Raw genomic sequence first — 20,051 nt, forward strand, 5'->3', positions numbered from 1 at the left:
TCACAGAGTTACATCTGTATTTCGTGGATCTCTTTGCTAGCCTTATATCTGTGGAATCTGAGAACAGATATTTCGGATCCCTTTGAAGACTATAGGGCCAAAGGAAATATCCTCCGAAAACAAAGAGAAAGATGATTTCTGAGAAACTTCTTTGTGTTCTGTGAAATCATCTCACAGAGTTACAGCTTTACCCTCAAGAAGCCTTTCGCTAAGACAGTTCTTGTGGAATTGGCAAATTGATATTTGGAAGCCCATAGAGGGCTATGGTGAAAAAGGAAATATCCTCAGATGAAATCTGGAAAGAAGCTTTCTGAGAAACTGCTTAGTGTTCTGTTAATTCATCTCACAGAGTTACATCTGTATTTCGTGGATCTCTTTGCTAGCCTTATTTCTGTGGAATCTGAGAACAGATATTTCGGATCCCTTTGAAGACTATAGGGCCAAAGGAAATATCCTCCGATAACAAAGAGAAAGAAGCTTTCTGACATACTACTTTGTGTTCTGTGAAATCATCTCACAGAGTTACAGCTTTCCCCTCAAGAAGCCGTTCGCTAAGACAGTTCTTGTGGAATTGGCAAAGTGATATTTGGAAGCCCATAGAGGGCTATGGTGAAAAAGGAAATATCCTCAGATGAAATCTGGAAAGCAGCTTTCTGAGAAACTGCTTAGTGTTCTGTTAATTCATCTCACAGAGTTACATCTGTATTTCGTGAATCTCGTTTTTAGCCTTATTTCTGTGGAACCTGAGAACAGATATTTCGGATCCCTTTGAAGACTATAGGGGCAAAGGGAAAATCCTCCGATAACAAAGAGAAAGAAGCTTTCTGAGAAACTTCTTTGTGTTCTGTGAAATCGTCTCACAACGTTACAGCTTTCCCCTCAAGAAGCCTTTCTCTAAAACAGTTCTTGTGGAATTGGCAAAGTGATATTTGGAAGCCCATAGAGGGCTATGGTGAAAAAGGATATATCCTCAGATGAAATCTGGAAAGAAGCTTTCTGAGAAACTGCTTAGTGTTCTGTTATTTCATCTCACAGAGTTACATCTGTATTTCGTGGATCTGTTTGCTAGCCTTATTTCTGTGGAATCTGAGAACAGATATTTCGGATCCCTTTGAAGACTATTGGGCCAAAGGAAATATCCTCCGAAAACAAAGAGAAAGAAGCTTTCTGAGAAACTTCTTTGTGTTCTGTGAAATCATCTCACAGAGTTACATCTTTCCCCTCAAGAAGCCTTTCGCTAAGACAGTTCTTGTGGAATTGGCAAAGTGATATTTGGAAGCCCATAGAGGGCTATGGTGAAAAAGGAAATATCCTCAGATGAAATCTGGAAAGAAGGTTTCTGAGAAACTGCTTAGTGTTCTGTTAATTCATCTCACAGAGTTACATCTGTATTTCGTGCATCTCTTTGCTAGCCTTATATCTGTGGAACCTGAGAACAGATATTTCGGATCCCTTTGAAGACTATAGGGCCAAAGGAAATATCCTCCGATAACAAAGAGAAAGAAGCTTTCTGAGAAACTTCTTTGTGTTCTGTGAAATCATCTCACAGAGTTACATCTTTCCCCTCAAGAAGCCTTTCGCTAAGACAGTTCTTGTGGAATTGGCAAAGTGATATTTGGAAGCCCATAGAGGGCTATAGTGAAAAAGGAAATATCCTCAGATGAAATCTGGAAAGAAGCTTTCTGAGAAACCGCTCAGTGTTCTCTGACTTCCACTCACAGAGTTACATCTGTATTTCGTGGATCTCTTTGCTAGCCTTATTTCTGTGGAATCTGAGAACAGATATTTCGGATCCATTTGAAGACTATAGGGCCAAAGGAAATATCCTCCGATAACAAAGAGAAAGAAGCTTTCTGAGAAACTTCTTTGTGTTCTGTGAAATCATCTCACAGAGTTACAGCTTTCCCCTCAAGAAGCCTTTCGCTAAGACAGTTCTTGTGGAATTTGCAAAGTGATATTTGGAAGCCCATAGAAGGCTATGGTGAAAAAGGAAATATCCTAAGATGAAATCTGGAAAGAAGCTTTCTGAGAAACTGCTTAGTGTTCTGTTATTTCATCTCACAGAGTTACATCTGTATTTCGTGGATCTGTTTGCTAGCCTTATTTCTGTGGAATCTGAGAAGAGATATTTCTGATCCCTTTGAAGACTATAGGGCCAAAGGAAATATCCTCCGATAACAAAGAGAAAGAAGCTTTCTGAGATACTTCTTTGTGTTCTGTGAAATTATCTTACAGAGTTATAGCTTTCCCCTCAAGAAGCCTTTCGCTAAGACAGTTCTTGTGGAATTGGCAAAGTGATATTTGGAAGCCCATAGAGGGATATGGTGAAAAAGGAAATATACTCAGATGAAATCTGGAAAGAAGCTTTCTGAGAAACTGCTTAGTGTTCTGTTAATACATCTCACAGAGTTACATCTGTATTTCGTGGATCTCTTTGCTAGCCTTATTTCTGTGGAATCTGAGAACAGATATTTCGGATCCCTTTGAAGACTATAGGGCCAAAGGAAATATCCTCCGAAAACAAAGAGAAAGAAGCTTTCTGAGAAACTTCTTTGTGTTCTGTGAAATCATCTCACAGAGTTACAGCTTTCCCCTCAAGAAGCCTTTCGCTAAGACAGTTCTTGTGGAATTGGCAAAGTGATATTTGGAAGCCCATAGAGGGCTATGGTGAAAAAGGAAATATCCTCAGATGAAATCTGGAAAGAAGCTTTCTGAGAAACTGCTTAGTGTTCTGTTAATTCATCTCACAGAGTTACATCTGTATTTCGTGGATCTCTTTGCTAGCCTTATATCTGTGGAATCTGAGAACAGATATTTCGGATCCCTTTGAAGACTATAGGGGCAAAGGGAAAATCCTCCGATAACAAAGAGAAAGAAGCTTTCTGAGAAACTTCTTTGTGTTCTGTGAAATCATCTCACAAAGTTACAGCTTTCCCCTTAAGAAGCCTTTCTCTAAGACAGTTCTTGTGGAATTGGCAAAGTGATATTTGGAAGCCCATAGAGGGCTATGGTGAAAAAGGAAATATCCTCAGATGAAATCCGGAAAGAAGCTTTCTGAGAAACTGCTTAGTGTTCTGTTATTTCATCTCACAGAGTTACATCTGTATTTCATGGATCTCTTTGCTAGCCTTATTTCTGTGGAATCTGAGAACAGATATTTCGGATCCCTTTGAAGACTATAGGGCCAAAGGAAATATCCTCCGATAACAAAGAGAAAGAAGCTTTCTGAGAAACTTCTTTGTGTTCTGTGAAATCATCTCACAGAGATACAGCTTTCCCCTCAAGAAGCCTTTCGCTAAGACATTTCTTGTGGAATTGGCAAAGTGATATTTGGAAACCCATAGAGGTATATGGTGAAAAAGGAAATATCCACAGATGAAATCTGGAAAGAAGCTTTCTGAGAAACTGCTTAGTGTTCTGTTAATACATCTCACAGAGTTACATCTGTATTTCGTGGATCTCTTTGCTAGCCTTATTTCTGTGGAATCTGAGAACAGATATTTCGGATCCCTTTGAAGACTATAGGGCCAAAGGAAATATCCTCCGAAAACAAAGAGAAAGAAGCTTTCTGAGAAACTTCTTTGTGTTCTGTGAAATCATCTCACAGAGTTACAGCTTTCCCATCAAGAAGCCTTTCGCTAAGACAGTTCTTGTGGAATTGGCAAAGTGATATTTGGAAGCCCATAGAGGGCTATGGTGAAAAAGGAAATATCCTCAGATGAAATCTGGAAAGAAGGTTTCTGAGAAACTGCTTAGTGTTCTGTTAATTCATCTCACAGAGTTACATCTGTATTTCGTGCATCTGTTTGCTAGCCTTATATCTGTGGAACCTGAGAACAGATATTTCGGATCCCTTTGAAGACTATAGGGCCAAAGGAAATATCCTCCGATAACAAAGAGAAAGAAGCTTTCTGAGAAACTTCTTTGTGTTCTGTGAAATCATCTCACAGAGTTACATCTTTCCCCTCAAGAAGCCTTTCGCTAAGACAGTTCTTGTGGAATTGGCAAAGTGATATTTGGAAGCCCATAGAGGGCTATAGTGAAAAAGGAAATATCCTCAGATGAAATCTGGAAAGAAGCTTTCTGAGAAACCGCTCAGTGTTCTCTGACTTCCACTCACAGAGTTACATCTGTATTTCGTGGATCTCTTTGCTAGCCTTATTTCTGTGGAATCTGAGAACAGATATATCGGATCCCTTTGAAGACTATAAGGCCAAAGGAAATATCCTCCGATAACAAAGAGAAAGAAGCTTTCTGAGAAACTTCTTTGTGTTCTGTGAAATCATCTCACAGAGTTACAGCTTTCCCCTCAAGAAGCCTTTCGCTAAGACAGTTCTTGTGGAATTTTCAAAGTGATATTTGGAAGCCCATAGAAGGCTATGGTGAAAAAGGAAATATCCTAAGATGAAATCTGGAAAGAAGCTTTCTGAGAAACTGCTTAGTGTACTGTTATTTCATCTCACAGAGTTACATCTGTATGTCGTGGATCTGTTTGCTAGCCTTATTTCTGTGGAATCTGAGAACAGATATTTCTAATCCCTTTGAAGACTATAGGGCCAAAGGAAATATCCTCCGAAAACAAAGAGAAAGAAGCTTTCTGAGAAACTTCTTTGTGTTCTGTGAAATCATCTCACAGAGTTACAGCTTTCCCATCAAGAAGCCTTTCGCTAAGACAGTTCTTGTGGAATTGGCAAAGTGATATTTGGAAGCCCCTAGAGGGCTATGGTGAAAAAGGAAATATCCTCAGATGAAATCTGGAAAGAAGCTTTCTGAGAAACTGCTTAGTGTTCTGTTAATTCATCTCACAGAGTTACATCTGTATTTCGTGGATCTCTTTGCTAGCCTTATATCCGTGGAATCTGAGAACAGATATTTCGGATCCCTTTGAAGACTATAGGGGCAAAGGGAAAATCCTCCGATAACAAAGAGAAAGAAGCTTTCTGAGAAACTTCTTTGTGTTCTGTGAAATCATCTCACAAAGTTACAGCTTTCCCCTTAAGAAGCCTTTCTCTTAGACAGTTCTTGTGGAATTGGCAAAGTGATATTTGGAAGCCCATAGAGGGCTATGGTGAAAAAGGAAATATCCTCAGATGAAATCCGGAAAGAAGCTTTCTGAGAAACTGCTTAGTGTTCTGTTATTTCATCTCACAGAGTTACATCTGTATTTCGTGGATCTCTTTGCTAGCCTTATTTCTGTGGAATCTGAGAACAGATATTTCGGATCCCTTTGAAGACTATAGGGCCAAAGGAAATATCCTCCGATAACAAAGAGAAAGAAGCTTTCTGAGAAACTTCTTTGTGTTCTGTGAAATCATCTCACAGAGATACAGCTTTCCCCTCAAGAAGCCTTTCGCTAAGACAGTTCTTGTGGAATTGGCAAAGTGATATTTGGAAGCCCATAGAGGGCTATGGTGAAAAAGGAAATATCCTCAGATGAAATCTGGAAAGAAGCTTTCTGGGAAACCGCTTAGTGTTCTCTGACTTCCACTCACAGAGTTACATCTGTATTTCGTGGATCTCTTTGCTAGCCTTATTTCTGTGGAATCTGAGAACAGATATTTCGGATCCCTTTGAAGACTATAGGGCCAAAGGAAATATCCTCCGATAACAAAGAGAAAGAAGCTTTCTGAGAAACTTCTTTGTGTTCTATGAAATCATCTCACAGAGTTACAGCTTTCCCCTCAAGAAGCCTTTCGCTAAGACAGTTCTTGTGGAATTTTCAAAGTGATATTTGGAAGCCCATAGAGGGATATGGTGAAAAAGGAAATATCCTCAGATGAAATCTGGAAAGAAGCTTTCTGAGAAACTGCTTAGTGTTCTGTTAATACATCTCACAGAGTTACATCTGTATTTCGTGGATCTCTTTGCTAGCCTTATTTCTGTGGAATCTGAGAACAGATATTTCGGATCCCTTTGAAGACTATAGGGCCAAAGGAAATATCCTCCGAAAACAAAGAGAAAGAAGCTTTCTGAGAAACTTCTTTGTGTTCTGTGAAATCATCTCACAGAGTTACAGCTTTCCCATCAAGAAGCCTTTCGCTAAGACAGTTCTTGTGGAATTGGCAAAGTGATATTTGGAAGCCCATAGAGGGCTATGGTGAAAAAGGAAATATCATCAGATGAAATCTGGAAAGAAGCTTTCTGAGAAACTGCTTAGTGTTCTGTTAATTCATCTCACAGGGTTACATCTGTATTTCGTGGATCTCTTTGCTAGCCTTATATCTGTGGAATCTGAGAACAGATATTTCGGATCCCTTTGAAGACTATAGGGGCAAAGGGAAAATCCTCCGATAACAAAGAGAAAGAAGCTGTCTGAGAAACTTCTTTGTGTTCTGTGAAATCATCTCATAAAGTTACAGCTTTCCCCTTAAGAAGCCTTTCTCTAAGACAATTCTTGTGGAATTGGCAAAGTGATATTTGGAAGCCCATAGAGGGCTATGGTGAAAAAGGAAATATCCTCAGATGAAATCCGGAAAGAAGCTTTCTGAGAAACTGCTTAGTGTTCTGTTATTTCATCTCACAGAGTTACATCTGTATTTCGTGGATCTGTTTGCTAGCCTTATTTCTGTGGAATCTGAGAAGAGATATTTCTGATCCCTTTGAAGACTATAGGGCCAAAGGAAATATCCTCCGATAACAAAGAGAAAGAAGCTTTCTGAGATACTTCTTTGTGTTCTGTGAAATTATCTTACAGAGTTATAGCTTTCCCCTCAAGAAGCCTTTCGCTAAGACAGTTCTTGTGGAATTGGCAAAGTGATATTTGGAAGCCCATAGAGGGATATGGTGAAAAAGGAAATATACTCAGATGAAATCTGGAAAGAAGCTTTCTGAGAAACTGCTTAGTGTTCTGTTAATACATCTCACAGAGTTATATCTGTATTTCGTGGATCTCTTTGCTAGCCTTATTTCTGTGGAATCTGAGAACAGATATTTCGGATCCCTTTGAAGACTATAGGGCCAAAGGAAATATCCTCCGAAAACAAAGAGAAAGAAGCTTTCTGAGAAACTTCTTTGTGTTCTGTGAAATCATCTCACAGAGTTACAGCTTTCCCCTCAAGAAGCCTTTCGCTAAGACAGTTCTTGTGGAATTGGCAAAGTGATATTTGGAAGCCCATAGAGGGCTATGGTGAAAAAGGAAATATCCTCAGATGAAATCTGGAAAGAAGCTTTCTGAGAAACTGCTTAGTGTTCTGTTAATTCATCTCACAGAGTTACATCTGTATTTCGTGGATCTCTTTGCTAGCCTTATATCTGTGGAATCTGAGAACAGATATTTCGGATCCCTTTGAAGACTATAGGGGCAAAGGGAAAATCCTCCGATAACAAAGAGAAAGAAGCTTTCTGAGAAACTTCTTTGTGTTCTGTGAAATCATCTCACAAAGTTACAGCTTTCCCCTTAAGAAGCCTTTCTCTAAGACAGTTCTTGTGGAATTGGCAAAGTGATATTTGGAAGCCCATAGAGGGCTATGGTGAAAAAGGAAATATCCTCAGATGAAATCCGGAAAGAAGCTTTCTGAGAAACTGCTTAGTGTTCTGTTATTTCATCTCACAGAGTTACATCTGTATTTCATGGATCTCTTTGCTAGCCTTATTTCTGTGGAATCTGAGAACAGATATTTCGGATCCCTTTGAAGACTATAGGGCCAAAGGAAATATCCTCCGATAACAAAGAGAAAGAAGCTTTCTGAGAAACTTCTTTGTGTTCTGTGAAATCATCTCACAGAGATACAGCTTTCCCCTCAAGAAGCCTTTCGCTAAGACAGTTCTTGTGGAATTGGCAAAGTGATATTTGGAAACCCATAGAGGTATATGGTGAAAATGGAAATATCCACAGATGAAATCTGGAAAGAAGCTTTCTGAGAAACTGCTTAGTGTTCTGTTAATACATCTCACAGAGTTACATCTGTATTTCGTGGATCTCTTTGCTAGCCTTATTTCTGTGGAATCTGAGAACAGATATTTCGGATCCCTTTGAAGACTATAGGGCCAAAGGAAATATCCTCCGAAAACAAAGAGAAAGAAGCTTTCTGAGAAACTTCTTTGTGTTCTGTGAAATCATCTCACAGAGTTACAGCTTTCCCATCAAGAAGCCTTTCGCTAAGACAGTTCTTGTGGAATTGGCAAAGTGATATTTGGAAGCCCATAGAGGGCTATGGTGAAAAAGGAAATATCCTCAGATGAAATCTGGAAAGAAGGTTTCTGAGAAACTGCTTAGTGTTCTGTTAATTCATCTCACAGAGTTACATCTGTATTTCGTGCATCTGTTTGCTAGCCTTATATCTGTGGAACCTGAGAACAGATATTTCGGATCCCTTTGAAGACTATAGGGCCAAAGGAAATATCCTCCGATAACAAAGAGAAAGAAGCTTTCTGAGAAACTTCTTTGTGTTCTGTGAAATCATCTCACAGAGTTACATCTTTCCCCTCAAGAAGCCTTTCGCTAAGACAGTTCTTGTGGAATTGGCAAAGTGATATTTGGAAGCCCATAGAGGGCTATAGTGAAAAAGGAAATATCCTCAGATGAAATCTGGAAAGAAGCTTTCTGAGAAACCGCTCAGTGTTCTCTGACTTCCACTCACAGAGTTACATCTGTATTTCGTGGATCTCTTTGCTAGCCTTATTTCTGTGGAATCTGAGAACAGATATATCGGATCCCTTTGAAGACTATAGGGCCAAAGGAAATATCCTCCGATAACAAAGAGAAAGAAGCTTTCTGAGAAACTTCTTTGTGTTCTGTGAAATCATCTCACAGAGTTACAGCTTTCCCCTCAAGAAGCCTTTCGCTAAGACAGTTCTTGTGGAATTGGCAAAGTGATATTTGGAAGCCCATAGAGGGCTATGGTGAAAAAGGAAATATCCTCAGATGAAATCTGGAAAGAAGCTTTCTGAGAAACTGCTTAGTGTTCTGTTAATTCATCTCACAGAGTTACATCTGTATTTCGTGGATCTCTTTGCTAGCCTTATATCTGTGGAATCTGAGAACAGATATTTCGGATCCCTTTGAAGACTATAGGGGCAAAGGGAAAATCCTCCGATAACAAAGAGAAAGAAGCTTTCTGAGAAACTTCTTTGTGTTCTGTGAAATCATCTCACAAAGTTACAGCTTTCCCCTTAAGAAGCCTTTCTCTAAGACAGTTCTTGTGGAATTGGCAAAGTGATATTTGGAAGCCCATAGAGGGCTATGGTGAAAAAGGAAATATCCTCAGATGAAATCCGGAAAGAAGCTTTCTGAGAAACTGCTTAGTGTTCTGTTATTTCATCTCACAGAGTTACATCTGTATTTCATGGATCTCTTTGCTAGCCTTATTTCTGTGGAATCTGAGAACAGATATTTCGGATCCCTTTGAAGACTATAGGGCCAAAGGAAATATCCTCCGATAACAAAGAGAAAGAAGCTTTCTGAGAAACTTCTTTGTGTTCTGTGAAATCATCTCACAGAGATACAGCTTTCCCCTCAAGAAGCCTTTCGCTAAGAGAGTTCTTGTGGAATTGGCAAAGTGATATTTGGAAACCCATAGAGGTATATGGTGAAAAAGGAAATATCCACAGATGAAATCTGGAAAGAAGCTTTCTGAGAAACTGCTTAGTGTTCTGTTAATACATCTCACAGAGTTACATCTGTATTTCGTGGATCTCTTTGCTAGCCTTATTTCTGTGGAACCTGAGAACAGATATTTCGGATCCCTTTGAAGACTATAGGGCCAAAGGAAATATCCTCCGAAAACAAAGAGAAAGAAGCTTTCTGAGAAACTTCTTTGTGTTCTGTGAAATCATCTCACAGAGTTACAGCTTTCCCATCAAGAAGCCTTTCGCTAAGACAGTTCTTGTGGAATTGGCAAAGTGATATTTGGAAGCCCATAGAGAGCTATGGTGAAAAAGGAAATATCCTCAGATGAAATCTGGAAAGAAGGTTTCTGAGAAACTGCTTAGTGTTCTGTTAATTCATCTCACAGAGTTACATCTGTATTTCGTGCATCTGTTTGCTAGCCTTATATCTGTGGAACCTGAGAACAGATATTTCGGATCCCTTTGAAGACAATAGGGCCAAAGGAAATATCCTCCGATAACAAAGAGAAAGAAGCTTTCTGAGAAACTTCTTTGTGTTCTGTGAAATCATCTCACAGAGTTACATCTTTCCCCTCAAGAAGCCTTTCGCTAAGACAGTTCTTGTGGAATTGGCAAAGTGATATTTGGAAGCCCATAGAGGGCTATAGTGAAAAAGGAAATATCCTCAGATGAAATCTGGAAAGAAGCTTTCTGAGAAACCGCTCAGTGTTCTCTGACTTCCACTCACAGAGTTACATCTGTATTTCGTGGATCTCTTTGCTAGCCTTATTTCTGTGGAATCTGAGAACAGATATATCGGATCCCTTTGAAGACTATAGGGCCAAAGGAAATATCCTCCGATAACAAAGAGAAAGAAGCTTTCTGAGAAACTTCTTTGTGTTCTGTGAAATCATCTCACAGAGTTACAGCTTTCCCCTCAAGAAGCCTTTCGCTAAGACAGTTCTTGTGGAATTTTCAAAGTGATATTTGGAAGCCCATAGAAGGCTATGGTGAAAAAGGAAATATCCTAAGATGAAATCTGGAAAGAAGCTTTCTGAGAAACTGCTTAGTGTACTGTTATTTCATCTCACAGAGTTACATCTGTATGTCGTGGATCTGTTTGCTAGCCTTATTTCTGTGGAATCTGAGAACAGATATTTCTGATCCCTTTGAAGACTATAGGGCCAAAGGAAATATCCTCCGATAACAAAGAGAAAGAAGCTTTCTGAGAAACTTCTTTGTGTTCTGTGAAATTATCTTACAGAGTTATAGCTTTCCCCTCAAGAAGCCTTTCGCTAAGACAGTTCTTGTGGAATTGGCAAAGTGATATTTGGAAGCCCATAGAGGGATATGGTGAAAAAGGAAATATCCTCAGATGAAATCTGGAAAGAAGCTTTCTGAGAAACTGCTTAGTGTTCTGTTAATACATCTCACAGAGTTACATCTGTATTTCGTGGATCTCTTTGCTAGCCTTATTTCTGTGGAATCTGAGAACAGATATTTCGGATCCCTTTGAAGACTATAGGGCCAAAGGAAATATCCTCCGAAAACAAAGAGAAAGAAGCTTTCTGAGAAACTTCTTTGTGTTCTGTGAAATCATCTCACAGAGTTACAGCTTTCCCATCAAGAAGCCTTTCGCTAAGACAGTTCTTGTGGAATTGGCAAAGTGATATTTGGAAGCCCCTAGAGGGCTATGGTGAAAAAGGAAATATCCTCAGATGAAATCTGGAAAGAAGCTTTCTGAGAAACTGCTTAGTGTTCTGTTAATTCATCTCACAGAGTTACATCTGTATTTCGTGGATCTCTTTGCTAGCCTTATATCTGTGGAATCTGAGAACAGATATTTCGGATCCCTTTGAAGACTATAGGGGCAAAGGGAAAATCCTCCGATAACAAAGAGAAAGAAGCTTTCTGAGAAACTTCTTTGTGTTCTGTGAAATCATCTCACAAAGTTACAGCTTTCCCCTTAAGAAGCCTTTCTCTAAGACAGTTCTTGTGGAATTGGCAAAGTGATATTTGGAAGCCCATAGAGGGCTATGGTGAAAAAGGAAATATCCTCAGATGAAATCCGGAAAGAAGCTTTCTGAGAAACTGCTTAGTGTTCTGTTATTTCATCTCACAGAGTTACATCTGTATTTCGTGGATCTCTTTGCTAGCCTTATTTCTGTGGAATCTGAGAACAGATATTTCGGATCCCTTTGAAGACTATAGGGCCAAAGGAAATATCCTCCGATAACAAAGAGAAAGAAGCTTTCTGAGAAACTTCTTTGTGTTCTGTGAAATCATCTCACAGAGATACAGCTTTCCCCTCAAGAAGCCTTTCGCTAAGAGAGTTCTTGTGGAATTGGCAAAGTGATATTTGGAAGCCCATAGAGGGCTATGGTGAAAAAGGAAATATCCTCAGATGAAATCTGGAAAGAAGCTTTCTGGGAAACCGCTTAGTGTTCTCTGACTTCCACTCACAGAGTTACATCTGTATTTCGTGGATCTCTTTGCTAGCCTTATTTCTGTGGAATCTGAGAACAGATATTTCGGATCCCTTTGAAGACTATAGGGCCAAAGGAAATATCCTCCGATAACAAAGAGAAAGAAGCTTTCTGAGAAACTTCTTTGTGTTCTATGAAATCATCTCACAGAGTTACAGCTTTCCCCTCAAGAAGCCTTTCGCTAAGACAGTTCTTGTGTAATTTTCAAAGTGATATTTGGAAGCCCATAGAAGGCTATGTTGAAAAAGGAAATATCCTCAGATGAAATCTGGAAAGAAGCTTTCTGAGAAACTGCTTAGTGTTCTGTTATTTCATCTCACAGAGTTACTTCTGTATTTCGTGGATCTGTTTGCTAGCCTTATTTCTGTGGAATCTGAGAACAGATATTTCGGATCCCTTTGAAGACTATAGGGCCAAAGGAAATATCCTCCGATAACAAAGAGAAAGAAGCTTTCTGAGAAACTTCTTTGTGTTCTGTGAAATCATCTCACAGAGATACAGCTTTCCCCTCAAGAAGCCTTTCGCTAAGACACTTCTTGTGGAATTGGCAAAGTGATATTTGGAAGCCCATAGAGGGCTATGGTGAAAAAGGAAATATCCTCAGATGAAATCTGGAAAGCAGCTTTCTGAGAAACTGCTTAGTGTTCTGTTAATTCATCTCACAGAGTTACATCTGTATTTCGTGGATCTCTTTGCTAGCCTTATATCTGTGGAATCTGAGAACAGATATTTCGGATCCCTTTGAAGACTATAGGGGCAAAGGGAAAATCCTCCGATAACAAAGAGAAAGAAGCTTTCTGAGAAACTTCTTTGTGTTCTGTGAAATCGTCTCACAACGTTACAGCTTTCCCCTCAAGAAGCCTTTCTCTAAAACAGTTCTTGTGGAATTGGCAAAGTGATATTTGGAAGCCCATAGAGGGCTATGGTGAAAAAGGAAATATCCTCAGATGAAATCTGGAAAGAAGCTTTCTGGGAAACCGCTTAGTGTTCTCTGACTTCCACTCACAGAGTTACATCTGTATTTCGTGGATTTCTTTGCTAGCCTTATTTCTGTGGAATCTGAGAACAGATATTTCGGATCCCTTTGAAGACTATAGGGCCAAAGGAAATATCCTCCGATAACAAAGAGAAAGAAGCTTTCTGAGAAACTTCTTTGTGTTCTATGAAATCATCTCACAGAGTTACAGCTTTCCCCTCAAGAAGCCTTTCGCTAAGACAGTTCTTGTGGAATTGGCAAAGTGATATTTGGAAGCCCATAGAGGGATATGGTGAAAAAGGAAATATCCTCAGATGAAATCTGGAAAGAAGCTTTCTGAGAAACTGCTTAGTGTTCTGTTAATACATCTCACAGAGTTACATCTGTATTTCGTGGATCTCTTTGCTAGCCTTATTTCTGTGGAATCTGAGAACAGATATTTCGGATCCCTTTGAAGACTATAGGGCCAAAGGAAATATCCTCCGAAAACAAAGAGAAAGAAGCTTTCTGAGAAACTTCTTTGTGTTCTGTGAAATCATCTCACAGAGTTACAGCTTTCCCATCAAGAAGCCTTTCGCTAAGACAGTTCTTGTGGAATTGGCAAAGTGATATTTGGAAGCCCATAGAGGGCTCTGGTGAAAAAGGAAATATCATCAGATGAAATCTGGAAAGAAGCTTTCTGAGAAACTGCTTAGTGTTCTGTTAATTCATCTCACAGGGTTACATCTGTATTTCGTGGATCTCTTTGCTAGCCTTATATCTGTGGAATCTGAGAACAGATATTTCGGATCCCTTTGAAGACTATATGGGCAAAGGGAAAATCCTCCGATAACAAAGAGAAAGAAGCTGTCTGAGAAACTTCTTTGTGTTCTGTGAAATCATCTCATAAAGTTACAGCTTTCCCCTTAAGAAGCCTTTCTCTAAGACAGTTCTTGTGGAATTGGCAAAGTGATATTTGGAAGCCCATAGAGGGCTATGGTGAAAAAGGAAATATCCTCAGATGAAATCCGGAAAGAAGCTTTCTGAGAAACTGCTTAGTGTTCTGTTATTTCATCTCACAGAGTTACATCTGTATTTCGTGGATATCTTTGCTAGCCTTATTTCTGTGGAATCTGAGAACAGATATTTCGGATCCCTTTGAAGACTATAGGGCCAAAGGAAATATCCTCCGATAACAAAGAGAAAGAAGCTTTCTGAGAAACTTCTTTGTGTTCTGTGAAATCATCTCACAGAGATACAGCTTTCCCCTCAAGAAGCCTTTCGCTAAGAGAGTTCTTGTGGAATTGGCAAAGTGATATTTGGAAGCCCATAGAGGGCTATGGTGAAAAAGGAAATATCCTCAGATGAAATCTGGAAAGAAGCTTTCTGAGAAACTGCTTAGTGTTCTGTTAATACATCTCACAGATTTACATCTGTATTTCGTGGATCTCTTTGCTAGCCTTATTTCTGTGGAATCTGAGAACAGATAATTCGGATCCCTTTGAAGACTATAGGGCCAAAGGAAATATCCTCCGAAAACAAAGAGAAAGAAGCTTTCTGAGAAACTTCTTTGTGTTCTGTGAAATTATCTTACAGAGTTATAGCTTTCCCCTCAAGAAGCCTTTCACTAAGACAGTTCTTGTGGAATTGGCAAAGTGATATTTGGAAGCCCATAGAGGGATATGGTTAAAAAGGAAATATCCTCAGATGAAATCTGGAAAGAAGCTTTCTGAGAAACTGCTTAGTGTTCTGTTAATACATCTCACAGAGTTACATCTGTATTTCGTGGATCTCTTTGCTAGCCTTATTTCTGTGGAATCTGAGAACAGATATTTCGGATCCCTTTGAAGACTATAGGGCCAAAGGAAATATCCTCCGATAACAAAGAGAAAGAAGCTTTCTGACATACTACTTTGTGTTCTGTGAAATCATCTCTCAGAGTTACAGCTTTCCCCTCAAGAAGCCGTTCGCTAAGACAGTTCTTGTGGAATTGGCAAAGTGATATTTGGAAGCCCTTAGAGGGCTATGGTGAAAAAGGAAATATCCTCAGATGAAATCTGGAAAGAAGCTTTCTGAGAAACTGCTTAGTGTTCTGTTAATTCATCTGAGAGAGTTACATCTGTATTTCGTGGATCTCTTTGCTAGCCTTATTTCTGTGGAATCTGAGAACAGATATTTCGGATCCCTTTGATGACTATAGGGCCAAAGGAAATATCCTCCGATAACAAAGAGAAAGAAGCTTTCTGAGATACTTCTTTGTGTTCTGGGAAATCATCTCACAGAGTTACAGCTTTCCCCTCAAGAAGCCTTTCGCTAAGACAGTTCTTTTGGAATTGGCAAAGTGATACTTGGAAGCCCATAGAGGGCTATGGTGAAAAAGGCAATATCCTCAGATGAAATCTGGAAAGAAGGATTCTGAGAAACTGCTTAGTGTTCTGTTAATTCATCTCACAGAGTTACATCTGTATTTCGTGAATCTCTTTGCTAGCCTTATTTCTGTGGAACCTGAGAACAGATATTTCGGATTACTTTGAAGATTATAGGGCCAAAGGAAATATCCTCCGATAACAAAGAGAAAGAATCTTTCTGAGAAACTTCTTTATGTTCTGTGAAATCATCTCACAGAGTTACATCTTTCCCCTCAAGAAGCCTTTCGCTAAGACAGTTCTTGTGGAATTCGCAAAGTGATATTTGGAAGCTCATAGAGGGCTATGGTGAAAAAGGAAATATCCTCAGATGAAATCTGGAAAGAAGCTTTCTGAGAAACCGCTTAGTGTTCTCTGACTTCCACTCACAGAGTTGCATCTGTATTTCTTGGATCTGTTTGCTCGTCTTATTTCTATGGAATCTGAGAACAGATATTTCGGATCCCTTTGAAGACTAGAGGGCCAAAGGAAATATCCTCCGAAAACAAAGAGAAAGAAGCTTTCTGAGAAACTTCTTTGTGTTCTGTGAAATCATCTCACAGAGTTACAGCTTTGCCCTCAAGAAGCCTTTCGCTAAGACAGTTCTTGTGGAATTGGCAAAGTGATATTTGGAAGCCCTTAGAGGGCTATGGTGAAAAAGGAAATATCCTCAGATGAAATCTGGAAAGAAGCTTTCTGGGAAACCGCTTAGTGTTCTCTGACTTCCACTCACAGAGTTACATCTGTATTTCGTGGATCTCTTTGCTAGCCTTATTTCTGTGGAATCTGAGAACAGATATTTCGGATCCCTTTGAAGACTATAGGGCCAAAGGAAATATCCTCCGATAACAAAGAGAAAGAAGCTTTCTGAGAAACTTCTTTGTGTTCTGTGAAATCATCTCACAGAGTTACAGCTTTCCCCTCAAGAAGCCTTTCGCTAAGACAGTTCTTGTGGAATTTTCAAAGTGATATTTGGAAGCCCATAGAAGGCTATGTTGAAAAAGGAAATATCCTCAGATGAAATCTGGAAAGAAGCTTTCTGAGAAACTGCTTAGTGTTCTGTTATTTCATCTCACAGAGTTACATCTGTATTTCGTGGATCTGTTTGCTAGCCTTATTTCTGTGGAATCTGAGAATAGATATTTCGGATCCCTTTGAAGATTATAGGGGCAAAGGGAAAATCCTCCGATAACAAAGAGAAAGAAGCTTTCTGAGAAACTTCTTTGTGTTCTGTGAAATCATCTCACAGAGTTACATCTTTCCCCTCAAGAAGCCTTTCGCTAAGACAGTTCTTGTGGAATTGGAAAAGTGATATTTGGAAGCCCATAGAGGGCTATGGTGAAAAAGGAAATATCCTCAGATGAAATCTGGAAAGAAGGTTTCTGAGAAACTGCTTAGTGTTCTGTTAATTCATCTCACAGAGTTACATCTGTATTTCGTGCATCTCTTTGCTAGCCTTATATCTGTGGAACCTGAGAACAGATATTTCGGATCCCTTTGAAGACTATAGGGCCAAAGGAAATATCCTCCGATAACAAAGAGAAAGAAGCTTTCTGAGAAACTTCTTTGTGTTCTGTGAAATCATCTCACAGAGTTACATCTTTCCCCTCAAGAAGCCTTTCGCTTAGACAGTTCTTGTGGAATTGGCAAAGTGATATTTGGAAGCCCATAGAGGGCTATAGTGAAAAAGGAAATATCCTCAGATGAAATCTGGAAAGAAGCTTTCTGAGAAACCGCTCAGTGTTCTCTGACTTCCACTCACAGAGTTACATCTGTATTTCGTGGATCTCTTTGCTAGCCTTATTTCTGTGGAATCTGAGAACAGATATTTCCGATCCCTTTGAAGACTATAGGGCCAAAGGAAATATCCTCCGATAACAAAGAGAAAGAAGCTTTCTGAGAAACTTCTTTGTGTTCTGTGAAATCATCTCACAGAGTTACAGCTTTCCCCTCAAGAAGCCTTTCGGTAAGACAGTTCTTGTGGAATTTGCAAAGTGATATTTGGAAGCCCATAGAAGGCTATGGTGAAAAAGGAAATATCCTAAGATGAAATCTGGAAAGAAGCTTTCTGAGAAACTGCTTAGTGTTCTGTTATTTCATCTCACAGAGTTACATCTGTATGTCGTGGATCTGTTTGCTAGCCTTATTTCTGTGGAATCTGAGAACAGATATTTCTGATCCCTTTGAAGACTATAGGGCCAAAGGAAATATCCTCCGATAACAAAGAGAAAGAAGCTTTCTGAGAAACTTCTTTGTGTTCTGTGAAATCATCTCACAGAGTTACAGCTTTCCCCTCAAGAAGCCGTTCGCTAAGACAGTTCTTGTGGAATTGGCAAAGTGATATTTGGAAGCCCATAGAGGGCTATGGTGAAAAAGGAAATATCCTCAGATGAAATCTGGAAAGAAGCTTTCTGAGAAACCGCTCCGTGTTCTCTGACTTCCACTCACAGAGTTACATCTGTATTTCGTGGATCTCTTTGCTAGCCTTATTTCTGTGGAATCTGAGAACAGATATTTCGGATCCCTTTGAAGACTATAGGGCCAAAGGAAATATCCTCCGATAACAAAGAGAAAGAAGCTTTCTGAGAAACTTCTTTGTGTTCTGTGAAATTATCTTACAGAGTTATAGCTTTCCCCTCAAGAAGCCTTTCGCTAAGACAGTTCTTGTGGAATTGGCAAAGTGATATTTGGAAGCCCATAGAGCGCTATGGTGAAAAAGGAAATATCCTCAGATGAAATCTGGAAAGAAGCTTTCTGAGAAACTGCTTAGTGTTCTGTTAATACATCTCACAGAGTTACATCTGTATTTCGTGGATCTCTTTGCTAGCCTTATTTCTGTGGAATCTGAGAACAGATATTTCGGATCCCTTTGAAGACTATAGGGCCAAAGGAAATATCCTCCGAAAACGAAGAGAAAGAAGCTTTCTGAGAAACTTCTTTGTCTTCTGTGAAATCATCTCACAGAGTTACAGCTTTCCCCTCAAGAAGCCTTTCGCTAAGACAGTTCTTGTGGAATTGGCAAAGTGATATTTGGAAGCCCATAGAGGGCTATGGTGAAAAAGGAAATATCCTCAGATGAAATCTGGAAAGAAGCTTTCTGAGAAACTGCTTAGTGTTGTGTTAATTCATCTCACAGAGTTACATCTGTATTTCGTGGATCTCTTTGCTAGCCTTATATCTGTGGAATCTGAGAACAGATATTTCGGATCCCTTTGAAGACTATAGGGCCAAAGGAAATATCCTCCGAAAACAAAGAGAAAGATGATTTCTGAGAAACTTCTTTGTGTTCTGTGAAATCATCTCACAGAGTTACAGCTTTACCCTCAAGAAGCCTTTCGCTAAGACAGTTCTTGTGGAATTGGCAAAGTGATATTTGGAAGCCCATAGAGGGCTATGGTGAAAAAGGAAATATCCTCAGATGAAATCTGGAAAGAAGCTTTCTGAGAAACTGCTTAGTGTTCTGTTGATTCATCTCACAGAGTTACATCTGTATTTCGTGGATCTGTTTGCTAGCCTTATTTCTGTGGAATCTGAGAACAGATATTTCGGATCCCATTGAAGACTATAGGGCCAAAGGAAATATCCTCCGATAACAAAGAGAATGAAGCTTTCTGACATACTACTTTGTGTTCTGTGAAATCATCTCACAGAGTTACAGCTTTCCCCTCAAGAAGCCGTTCGCTAAGACAGTTTTTGTGGAATTGGCAAAGTGATATTTGGAATCCCATAGAGGGCTATGGTGAAAAAGGAAATATCCTCAGATGAAATCTGGAAAGCAGCTTTCTGAGAAACTGCTTAGTGTTCTGTTAATTCATCTCACAGAGTTACATCTGTATTTCGTGAATCTCGTTTTTAGCCTTATTTCTGTGGAACCTGAGAACAGATATTTCGGATCCCTTTGAAGACTATAGGGGCAAAGGGAAAATCCTCCGATAACAAAGAGAAAGAAGCTTTCTGAGAAACTTCTTTGTGTTCTGTGAAATCGTCTCACAACGTTACAGCTTTCCCCTCAAGAAGCCTTTCTCTAAAACAGTTCTTGTGGAATTGGCAAAGTGATATTTGGAAGCCCATAGAGGGCTATGGTGAAAAAGGATATATCCTCAGATGAAATCTGGAAAGAAGCTTTCTGAGAAACTGCTTAGTGTTCTGTTATTTCATCTCACAGAGTTACATCTGTATTTCGTGGATCTGTTTGCTAGCCTTATTTCTGTGGAATCTGAGAACAGATATTTCGGATCCCTTTGAAGACTATTGGGCCAAAGGAAATATCCTCCGATAACAAAGAGAAAGAAGCTTTCTGAGAAACTTCTTTGTGTTCTGTGAAATCATCTCACAGAGTTACATCTTTCCCCTCAAGAAGCCTTTCGCTAAGACAGTTCTTGTGGAATTGGCAAAGTGATATTTGGAAGCCCATAGAGGGCTATGGTGAAAAAGGAAATATCCTCAGATGAAATCTGGAAAGAAGGTTTCTGAGAAACTGCTTAGTGTTCTGTTAATTCATCTCACAGAGTTACATCTGTATTTCGTGCATCTCTTTGCTAGCCTTATATCTGTGGAACCTGAGAACAGATATTTCGGATCCCTTTGAAGACTATAGGGCCAAAGGAAATATCCTCCGATAACAAAGAGAAAGAAGCTTTCTGAGAAACTTCTTTGTGT

This window comes from Macaca mulatta, chromosome 2 (assembly GCF_049350105.2).
Source record: "Macaca mulatta isolate MMU2019108-1 chromosome 2, T2T-MMU8v2.0, whole genome shotgun sequence".
In the NCBI taxonomy this organism is placed as follows: Eukaryota; Metazoa; Chordata; class Mammalia; order Primates; family Cercopithecidae; genus Macaca; species Macaca mulatta.